The 12164-nt window shown below is 41.0% G+C and overlaps 1 long non-coding RNA gene across 1 annotated transcript in view; it reads left to right on the plus strand.

The window, feature by feature from the left end:
* The first annotated feature begins 838 nt into the window (after positions 1-838).
* The window catches only part of LOC118401236 (uncharacterized), an 89393-nt gene continuing 78067 nt past the window's right edge, over positions 839-12164 (plus strand). Inside the window, exon 1 of the long non-coding RNA XR_004829209.2 lies at positions 839-1216. This is a non-coding gene — a long non-coding RNA (uncharacterized LOC118401236). The remainder of the gene's footprint in view (positions 1217-12164) is intronic.

Consider the following 12164-nt stretch of genomic DNA (forward strand, 5'->3'; position numbering starts at 1 on the left):
CCAGCCCTACTACAGAGTATGAAATCTTGACCTGTTTTTAACCTTTCACCAGATCATAGTAACATTGTTTCTATAATATGGCTGGGGCAGATTATATGGTCCAATGCTAATCCTTCACCAGCTATGTACTTTGTAGAAAGGACTGTTGTTGTTTTACAAGTTGTCTGATGAGTCAAATTTGTTAGCTGATTTGCAGGTAGGTCTAATTCACCATTATTAAAGAGACTGAAGGCTATGTGTGTGTGAGAGAGAGAGAAGAAGCAAGAATTACAGAAATAAAGATAGACCCAAGTAGCCTAAAATAGATTCTGGAATATTATTGTTATTTTTAATTTGCTTTGTTGAACCCATATCCCATTGTCTAGTGAGAGTCTATCTATCAATACAGACTATATTACAATACACGTGTATGGAAACTACATCGATGATACTGAATACACTGTATAACATTAACATTACGTGGCATTTCCTGCAATGCAAGAGCTTGCATGTGCACATGCTTTTACAAACAAGGCCACCCCAGAACAGACAAAGGAGGACAAATGAATTAGACACTATTTGAAAAATGTATTTTGTAATGTGTTTTGTTTATCTGTGCGTTGACTGAGTGTTTGACTATTTCGGGGGAAGGTGTGACTTTCCAAGATGAATATAGCCAACAACTCACCCTGACGCCATGCTCTGAGAATGATTAACCATGCATTTCTAGATTATGAAGACTTGTATGCTTCATTTGCATACTCGCGATAAGCATAGTCTGAGGGTTTCACCTACCTGCAGTTTCCTTTTAAATAGCTGTAGTTCACTCCCCCATCATTGTCAACGTCAACTGTCTAACACATAACGGTTCCGTGCACTTCCCGAAGGAAGGATAACTGCTTCCGCCTTCCATCTCGCGCATGTATACCTTCAAAAAGCGGGCCACAGCGTCGCTCAGTGGACATATCTGAACAGTCAGGTCTTCCAACATGATATCCCACTGTTCGCTCCTGATGATTCTGGACATTTTCCCGTGTTGTAATAATTACTTTAATGATCTGCAAATTGATTTATAATCGAAAAACCGAAGCAGCATTGGCTACTCAATTAGAATACTGGGTTATTATGTCCATGTTTTTTTTAATGTTCGGTGGATTTACTTTTGAAGGCCCAAATTGAAGTTTCAGGAAACGTTCAAGGATCGAGGGTAGTTCTACCCAGCATTGCAAGCAACAATGTAAGCATACCGGCATGTATTTTATTGTTTTTTGAACATTTGATGTACAGTGGATTGCTACATAACTGGACACTAACCAGGCTACTACATTCCAAAAAGAGTTATACTAACATAAACTCATTCTGCAATGTCTAATTTAGATAGATGAAGTTATGCATGATAGTTTATAGGCAAGCCAAAGCTTCTTATGTCTCAACCTAGCATGTTATTTGTCCACACATTCATAATATTTAAATTCAGACATATATTTCTGTTTGGTAATATAGGCCATATTCACATTATAATCTATCAAATTTTGCACCTGACCCTTTGTTATTCACATAGCTCTTGTGGTGTGTGTGTGTGTGTGTTGAAATAGCATAAATGTTATTTAAAGTATGAGCATGGCAGCCTTATTTATTAGCAGGCTTATTTTCGTGGTATCAAAAGCCTTTTTTGAATCCACAATTGTCTTCAGAAAATCATTTTCTGTGAGCATAGTGCTGTATTTTACGAGTTCAAACCCCCCATGTGGAACAGTGTATTCTGACCTGTTTAAAAAGAAAGGTTTACCTTGATTAGTTTTGATTGATTAATTAATAACAGATCATTGAGCATGCATGCTGAGATCCAACTGAGGCCTGGCCCATGGCAGAGTGGGGGTTAGGCTGATGCCTGGCTCTGGGTGTAATTGTGTGTGGCTGGGTGGCCTCCTGCACTGTGAGGGAGGGAGAGAAGCCGCCTCCTGCAGCCTCCTACTCTCTGGAGCAGCCTGCCGCGACACGCTCACCCAGCACCTCCCCATGCTATATTGTTATAACACCTAACTACAGAGAATAGAGAAAGACTGCACACGCTGAAGGGTTTCTCTCACCATATATTGAATGGCATTGTGAGGGAACCTTCTCATTAGATAATGCTGCACAGGTACATGTGAAATGTATTCTGCTTTTCTTGAAAGGCCATTGTGTGCTGAAAATAATATTATTTCTCAAATATAATTTCAACAATTGGTTGGAAGAGTCTAAGCCGGGGGAGGGTGGCTTCTATTAAGCTAACATATGGAATAGTTTTAAGATAGTCATACCAAGGATCATTTTGCTATTTGATTTGGAATTTTAGGACACTTTAAGGTATCAAGAAAATATATACTAAAATTATTTGATGAAACACTGAATTTGGCCTTACTTCTATAATTAGCTCTTAGAAATGCTTCATATATGGATAAACAGCTAGTAAAAATAATACAATCTAAAGGAAGTTATTCTGAAGTGTCATTCCTGTATCACTATAGCACTAACCTATAGCACTAACCTAACCTATCTCCATATATCTCCATATCTCCATATATACTTTCAGAAAAAATACTAGTCTTGTGAGGCTTGTGGGCATGCTAGAGCAAAACAACCAACATATACAGTACGTATTTGTGAGAGACTCACCTTTCCACAGAGGGTTCACATTAGTGTGTAGCCCAATCTGTTGGCACTCTACAGACAGACGTTGGCAGATCGGCTTTACCAACTTCAGACGAGTCCTGTGACGCTTGTGGGGGTCGTAGAGCAGAACAGAGACCATCATCGTGTTTGTGAGAGTCTCATAATAGTTTGTACGCCAAACCATTTGGACACTATAGATGTTTTTGTGAGAAGCCCGATTTTCAGCATGTCTCATGGTCTGACAAACACCTCTCTAGCTCTGCCACCTTTCACCGCAGATGCAGAAGAGCAACATTGGCGGATGCAGTGGATTGAGATGCAGCCCATGCAAAAGAACAGATATCTCTACCTTAAACTGACGGATGTTGATTTTGTATTTTTATTATGCTAATTCGATTTCAGCGGCGGCCCGGACATTGACTCTAGGATTTAAACATAGCCCTCTTTTTTACCCATTCAAACATTTGTGAGCTAGTAAATTCATTGGTATTTGCCATTTAATATAAGACATTGTTTACTATAATTAGGTTTGCAAAATTCTGAGAAATCTCAATAAATTCCCATTTTTTTACGTAATCCTAGTTGGAGGTTCTCGGAATCAGGAGGGAATAAGCAGGAAATCTGGAATCTTCCAACCAGGGTTTCTGGAAAACCAGAGAATTTATTGGAAGTTCCTGGAATGTTGCTGTAATATAATTACCACAGTGAGCTCACACATTGGCAGTTGAATTGTCTTTAGATTAAACAGCTATTTTCGTGCAAGCTGCATGATTTATTGTCCCATATCCTCCAGTTTACCACAACTGGTAAGCCTGTATTGGTGCCCTTTTGTACACAAGCAACAAAGAAGTTCACAGCGTCGGTGGTCTAGGCTTCTCCAGACTTCCTTTGCATTAGATGGGCTGCCCTTTATCTCATGCTAATGTAGCCCAGAAAATGATCTGCCTTTAAAGACATGGCAGTCCGTTAAAAAAGCCTCTGCCTAGCATTTGAAGTCATAAAAGTGACAGAGGACTTCAAGGGGAAGACCCAAGACTGGCAGTCCTTAAGATGAGTGAGAGGCGGACAGGCAACATTCTTTTTGCCCATCCAGAGGGATATTCTGTGGCCAAGCTTGATTATTAGAGATGAAGGATGGGCTGAGAGGATGTGGAATTGTTAAGTCCTTGAATCCTTTCACCAAAGCCTCTCGTAGTAACATTCTTTGTCTCTCTGTTTCTCTACACAATTGATGATGCATCCTTGATATATATATATATATTTATTTATTTATTTATTTATTATTATTATTTTTTAATTCAGCGTCGGCTGATCTTGAGATGCATTCAGACTGATATACGAATTCAAAAGTTCACTAAGATTTGATATCAACCTCCCAACTCATCGCAATTATTTATTATTTTCAAATCTGAGGTGATTTAACAAAAAGTGTATTTAGAAGTAAAAGCAAAAAAAAAAATTGGCATACTCCACACAAAGATGCTATTGATATCTTAGTCACTAAAACATGACAATACATTTCTGTATTCACTCAGAAGGTACTTACTTAATGATGTTTGGAATAAGATTGCATCTCAGTATGGTATTACTTGGCACTGAGTGTAATCTATGGCATCACAGCATAGCCATAAACCAGCTGTGGAGTTATGTGACACCCCTGATCTTGGATTCAGGATCTCTGCACCCTGAATGTAGCCTACCACTAAAACCTTCCACGTGAAAAACTGTGTTTTGTTTGAAACTACGCTGTCAGTTATTGTCAGCATATTTGAGAATTCCTAAGCCCTGAAATGAGTCCCATATTATTTCAGACAGGACTGAATATTGCACGGCGGGAGGCTGAAAATGAGACCTTCTCTCAAGAGACTGCCTGCAGTGCCTTCTATTTGGTGCAGAAACCGGGAGGTTTCATGCAGCGCGAAAACACACTCTTTGACCACACAATTATATATTTATTAACAACTCGTTTGATACTTTTTTTATAATATAATAATAATAATATATGTTTCTGCTGCAGATGTTATTGGTAGAAGGAAAACGAGGGAGGAGATGCAAAACTGCAGTGAAAATATGGGCGGCCTTGTAGTTTTGTGCAAGAAAAGATTAGTATCAGCGCAGCGACATCAGTGACCCATAAAATATGTTTTTTTTATCACCCTCTCAGAAGCAGGCACACAGAACAGGGAAACTGGCGAGTTGTACAGCTCAGAGTCACAGGCGTAGTATAAGAGCTACATCAGGTTCAGTATAGGAAGCAGGACCAGATTGATTCTTGAACTGTCAATACTGCTGGAAATCTGATCCCAGTGGTTGGAGATTAGCCTTCAGCAGTGGCTATGATGTCGTACATGATGCCGTAGGTGTCTGCAGACAAGAAAACAGCACGTGTCTCTTTTTTGACACCCGGGTGTGGATCTTAGTCATGTGATTATTGACTTGGTCAAATTAAACTGACATATTTCAGTGTTTCTGTTTCTTTGATAGACATATGGTGCCCAGTATAGATATATTATGGTATGGTGTTTCAACTCTGGGATAAATCCAGGATTTTTTGGACTCATACACTCTTAGAATTTGCTTTTGCTGTCTAGTGGCTTGCGCAAGTTTTCACCCCACTTGGCATTTTTCCTATTTTATCGCCTTACAACCTGGAATTAAAATAGATTTTGGGGAGGTGAAAACCTGAGAGTGCATAAATATTCACCCCCCAAAGTCAATACTTTGTAGTGCCACCTTTTGCAGCAATTACAGCTGTCGTCTCTTGGGGTATGTCTCTATAAGCTTGGCACATATAGCCACTGGGATTTTTTTCATGTCAAAACTGCTCTAGCTCCTTCAAGTTGGATGGGTTCCGCTGGTGTACTGCAATCTTTAAGTCAAACCACAGATTCTCAATTGGATTGAGGTCTGGGCTTTGATCTGGTCATTCCAAGACATTTAAATTGTTTCCCCTTAAACCACTCGAGTGTTGCTTTAGCAGTATGCTTAGGGTAATTGTCCTGCTGGAAGGTGAACCTCCGTCCCAGTCTCATATCGCATGAAGACTGAAACAGGTTTCCCTCAAGAATTTCCCTGTATTTAGCGCCATCCATCATTCCATCAATTCTGACCAGTTTCCCAGTCCCTGCCGATGAAAAACATCCCCACAGCATGATGCTGTCACCACCATGCTTCAGCGTGGGGATAGTGTTCTCGGGGTGATGCGAGGTGTTGGGTTTGAGCCAGACATAGCGTTTTCCTTGATGGCCAAAAAGCTAAATTTTCGTCTCATCTGATCAGAGTGTTTTCTTCCATATGTTTGGGGAGTCTCCCACATGCCTTTTGGCGAACACCAAACATGTTTGCTTATTTTTTTCCGTAAGCAATGGCTTTTCTCTATCCACTCTCCCGTTAACCCAGCTTTGTGGAGTATACGGCTTAAAGTGGTCCTATGGACAGATAATCCAATCTCCGCTGTGGAGCTTTGCAGCTCCTTCAGGTTTATCTTTGGTCTCTTTGTTTCCTCTCTGATTAATTCCCTCCTTGCCTGGTCTGTGAGTTTTGGTGGGCGGCCCTCTCTTGGCAGGTTTATTGTGGTGCCATATTACTTCCATTTGTAAATAATGGATTTAATGGTGCTCCGTGGGATGTTCAAAGTTTTGGAGATTCTCCACAACTTTGTCCCTGACCTGTTTGGAGAGCTCCTTGGTCTTCATGGTGCTGCTTGCTAAGTGGTGCCCCTTGCTTAGTGGTGTTGCAAACTCTGGAGCCTTTCAGAACAGATTATATATACTAAGATCATGTGACACTTAAATACAGTCAACCTGTGTGCAATCTAACTAATTATGTGACTTCTGCTATTATTTAGGGCCTTCATAGCAAAGGGGGTGAATACATATGCAAGCACCACTTTTCAGTAAAAAAAATAAAAAATGTTTTAAGCAAGTTATTTTTTCACTTCACCAATTTGGACTATTTTGTGTATGCCCATTACATGAAATCCAAATATAAATACATTTAAATTACAGGTTGTAATGCAACAAAATAGGAAAAACGCCAAGCGGGATGAATACTTTTGCAAGGCACTGTATATACCTAAAACATTTCTTCTGCTGTCCCCATAGGAGAACCCTTTGAAGAACCATTTTTGGTTCCAGGTAGAACCCTTCTGGGTTCAATGTAGAACCTTTTTCCACAGAAGGTTCTACACGGAACTCAAAACCGCTGAAGAACCCCTTTTGGAACCCTTTTTCTAAGAGTGTAGCATGGCATTTGAAGTCACCTCTCCGAATAGGGTATCTTCTCAATATTCATTATATAATTAGACACTGACCTATACCGTATAGAGCTTTAGCCTGATTGAACTTGAAGGTTGAGCCAAGTACACAATTTGCACCCAAAAGTACAGATTTCAATGGGGAAAGTCAAACAACAAAGCATGGCTTAATCATGGAAACTTCAACGGGCTCTGACCTTTGGAAAGGATTCATATCTCTATTTCTGAAGAAACTATGTGAAGATATTTAGTGTTTGAAGTGATAACACTGACACTAAGCCTCTGGGGTGAGTGGGTGATGGCGGCGTGTCACACAATGGGATGGGACTTGGATCTTTGCTTTCCCTCCTCTGACCTCTCACCCTGACTGGTTTCCAGGGTTGCACTAGCCTGCAGGCCTTGGTGCCAGTGTCTACTCTGATCAGATCATGAATTTGCCAGAAAAAAGTCATTTTTATAAATATATATATGCATGGTATTATTAACACAAACTGTAACAACTAAAATATGTTTATTACGTTTATTGTATAAGTTCTTATCATGCAAGTATAATTTGTCATCAGAATTTAGATTAAGATTCCTCAAACTACAGAATGTAAGAACTACAGTATGTGAATAGTTTTTGTGAAGAATATTGTTTGACTCCTTGTTTGGGCTCTCAGTAAGTCATTTTAGCTGTGTAGAGACCCTAAGTGTCTTGGCAAACCAGTAGCCGTTCCCTTTCATGGAAATTACTTTTACTAATTATTCTTAGAATTTTGGATGACAATGTTTTCATGTGATCCTTCCATATTATATGCCTCCAATCTCTAGACTGACATGATTCATTGAGGCCACACAACACAGCGTGCCATCTGCACCTGGAGTATGGCTATCAGCTGTATCTTTTTCTCTCTCTCTTTGGTTTTTACTGCTTGTGTGTAGCCTAACCCTGCTCTTCCCTTTCCAGGCTACAGAAGCGAAACCAAAGGGAGCTTTCAAAAGGGACTGTCTGCTCGAATCAAGTCAGGGGCCTTTTTAGAATCGGTTCAGAGATCATAGCAAGTGGAAGTCGGGGAAGAGGATGACCCTCTCCTCCAGGCTTGATGGGATCTTGGCCCAGTCAAACCCAGCAGGGCTCAGTCTCTGGACAGCTCCGTCTCTGCAGGCTTTGACTCTGTGATAGTGGGAATGAAAGAGGGCACCAAGAGAGCACCAAGAGAGCAGCAGTTCTGATGTGTCAGGCTCAATGTCCTGGCAGTCTCACAGAGCAAACTGAGAAAAGCAAAAACACAGCCAGCAGGCACAAGGCCAGAACAAGACCCCAAGATTGTGTGACATGTCATCTAATGGCTGTCCTTTTGTTTTAAGTTTATGCATCCAGGATGAGTTGGGGCCAATGATGAAGGTCAGTGTTCATGAGACAAAGAGGAAGTCCTGAACCGGATATCCATGCAGTATGGCATGACAGATATGTCAAAGATACATAGTTTAGAGTGCAGGTTACACAGGATAAATGTCATTGTACTCATGTCAAGTTGCATACGGGATCATCAGCCACGGATGGAGTCTCATGATTTGTCTCATTGTTATCTTCTATTTAGTTGATTAGTTGTCATACATTCTACTCCTTGAATCCTTCTCTTTGGTGGTGACCATGCTGTAAACGACACTCAAATCGGCTGACTTGGTTTTCAAGTGTAGGCAACTGAGAAAGGCATGAGCATTTGGCTGCAGGCCCACACTTTATTGGTGTGAAGATGAAGCATATCAAAGGCTGGGGACTCAAGGTTTCTACTCACTGTTGCTGCAGGTTGTGATAATAGGGAGTTAACAGTTGTCTTGTTGACTCACAGGATTATTCCCTCCGTGTTTCTGACCCTGCCCTGCTTGACTTGGGTTCCCCCTACCCCCCCAGATCCCTGCATTCATTAAGATTATGTGTTTACTTAAAGCCCTATGTCTCTTTACATAATGGCTAGCAGGTTTCGTGGCTGGATGGCACTGTGCGTTTCAAGTGCTCAACAGTGGGGAGAGGACTGAATTTTAAACATGATGTGCCTTGCCTCGGCATTGACCTTACTCAAAAAGCCCAGGGATCTCATTCTTCGCTTCAGTAGAATGCTGCTGATTCTCTCTGTTGCACTGTTACTCCTGTTAGAAAGGAGCTCTGTGTTGGCTGATAATGGCACATCACTGCAGGCTACTCTCTGTCTGTTCACTGAAATAAGAGGGAAGGAAAATGGCTGAATTCATAATGCTTTGATATGGAGATGTAGACTAACCTCCTGTTTAAGTACTTCAAAGATAGAAATGAACCACCGGAGAACATAATCCATCTGTATTTTGAAAAACAGACCTAAAATGTGGGGGTGAGGGGAGGAGTGGGGTATGATTCCTTATTTTCTATATTTAAAACTGTGGCAGTCCATCCCTATGGTTATTAGCAAAGACTGGGAATCATGTGTATGGTTACCACTGCACTATTGACTTTGGATGGAGATAAGTATTGACAGTCATATTCAAAATCCTAAAGGACATTTCATAGCTGGTGTCGGTCACTTCAAAGTGTTGAAAAGTCAGGGTTCCCAGTGTCCCCAAGACGGTAAATTGATCCCTCCCAGCTCCCATTTGATGGAACCTGATCTAGTGCTGACTCCTGGCCCAGAGACCTGCAGGTCAGGAAATGTCACAGAGGTAACCTCCTTGCGTGAAGGCCACATTGTTCCACCCACTCATATGGATCAAAGGCTTATATCAGATGACCTTGAGCTGCCTATTGCACCACACAGGGCCTATGAGCTGAGCTGATCTCCACTTGGTTTATCTAGCTGTTGGAGCGGAGAGCCTTTGCCTGTCCCACTCTGTTCCATGGTGTTTAGGGACAAACACTGCTAACACGGTGTGTCTGAGCCACTTGATAGCTCCTCTTTAAGGGGAATCACAGTTGGATATCCCAAAGTAAAGCTGTTGTGGTTTACAGATGAAGGATCTTAATTTGAGCCAGTTTGCTACAGAAGGAAAATAATCCTGCAGCAACAGGAAATTTGAATTATTATGTGGATTATAATCAATGTACTTTTTTTTAAGGGTTGATACATTGTTTTCATAAGGAAAATCAAGTCTGACATTTTTAAGCGGAAATTGCAAACTTCAGATGCCTTTTTAAACCTCAAGTACACTGCAAGTTTGACATGTCCTGCAACAGAGTGATCGAATTAAGATCCTACATCTCTGTACATAGGAGACAAGTCATCATGGAAACAGACAACGACATGGCAGGATCTTCTCTAACTCTGAGTGAAAGGCGACTTTACCGTTAAGTCTCATTTTCTCAATGGAGCTAGTCATAGGATTTGACTTTTATGAAGTGCTTTAGGAATGCGTGTTATCACTTACTGGCCTTTATCCATGGCTTTATGTGACTGAAAGCATTTATTAAAGTGATACACAACAGTAACTTTGATTCTTGGGCTGTCAGTGCTTGGCATTGCTAAACTGTCCTAGTCTGCAACTTGGGTTTAGGAAGGTTAATACTGCCAAGTGCTCAAAATTCAAATCGAGACTGGAGGAGCTCATTGATGAATGACTAATAGTTGACCCCATATTGCACTTGTCATTGTCTCCACTAGAGGTTTGTCAGACAAGTTTAATCAGAATAGGTTTACAGCTTATCCCTCAGTTGTCTCCATCTTTCCTCTGCGCTATCTTTATCGCAGCAGACGAGTCAATCCCTTATCGCGACTCATCGCCCGACCTGATTAAATAAGATCTGCTCTACAATCAGTTCCCTATAACCTTAGGGTCATGTTTTAGATGATTGTGTGTGTGTGTGTGTGTGTGTGTGTGTGTGTGTGTGTGTGTGTGTGTGTGTGTGTGTGTGTGTGTGTGTGTGTGTGTGTGTGTGTGTGTGTGTGTGTGTGTGTGTGTGTGTGTGTGTGTTTGGCGAGCGTGCGTCCAAATGTACTGCTTCTGATCTACCTGGGAAATTCAACCCAGTGAAATAGACTTAATTAGAAAAAGGGCAGTTAATATTGAAGGCAGATTCAGTCAGCATTTCAAGTAGGCTAAACGTTGTGTTCTAGGTTTGGGCAGTATATGGTATACCGTATATCGGGGTATTTGGAAAAAGCCACAGGATGGTTTTTCAAAATTGGTTTAACATTAAATGTGAATATTTGTAGCTATTTTTTAAGGTAATACCTGCAGTCAACTTGTTCAATACGTTAGGAGATAAATCAGATTGTGTTCATTCCACCTGTCACATTATTTTAGATGTTGAAGCTTACCGTAGTTCCCCAGAACAGTTGAGCCAATCACGTGTCTGTTGTATAGAGCACAACGGGAGAAAGCAGTAGCTGGTGAGTCCATAGCGTTCTATATATTGGTGAGTCTCTGTTGTGACGCACACATGAGTTGCACCGCACAGCTTGTATGCAGTTCACTACTGTTTGCCATCAGATAACTTATAACGGCTTTCTGCCGCGTTTGAGAGCGCGACAGAAAAGTCAAAGAGCTCTGTAATCTGTACAGCTGCCATTTTTCCCCCTGTGCTTCCTACTAGTGTTTTTTCCCTCCTCTGTTCTCTCCTCTACTCCCCTCTGCTCTGTGTACACACTTCCTTCAGAAAAGCATGCATCACAGCTTTTTTCAATGCACAGTGTATCTCATTCACTTTCCCTTGTAAATGTCCACACTTACTAAAAATTACATTCGGTAGCTACTAGCTATGCTTGTATAACTTTATGAGCTGGATTTGCCTATCTTTAAAATTAGTTTATGTTCGTTTTCGCTCGTTAGCATTTAGCTAACAGTGTCTGTGTGATTTTGCTATTACTTGTGCTAATTTTGTTTGTATTTTAGTAATAGAGGCCCAATAATATTTTGTGGTGTTTTTAACGCACCTTTGTGTGCTATGCCAGTAATACCGTAAATCCCGGGATGGCGGTATGACGGTATAAAAATCTGGATACCGTCGAAGCCTATTGTGTTCCTAAACTGGGTTAAAGTTGAAAAGTGAGTAGTCCAACAATGTTTTCCCTGTATCCTAGAAATGACCTTTAAATATGGACACTTGCCAACAGAATACATGTGATATCCCTTCTCTGTCACATGCTATACAGCTCGATGGTGATCAAAGAGGCCTGATTTTGTCACCTTTCATCTCTAACATGGCCATGTCTTGCGGAAGGGTCGATACCCCCCATTTTCGCCCTAAGTTTTGCCCTTTCCAGAATTTAGCTGGAGGATAGGATTTTAGGACCTTGCAATGATGAGGGCAATGTGTCAGTCAGAG

Source organism: Oncorhynchus keta, chromosome 22 (genome assembly GCF_023373465.1).
Source record: "Oncorhynchus keta strain PuntledgeMale-10-30-2019 chromosome 22, Oket_V2, whole genome shotgun sequence".
NCBI classification, from domain to species: Eukaryota; Metazoa; Chordata; class Actinopteri; order Salmoniformes; family Salmonidae; genus Oncorhynchus; species Oncorhynchus keta.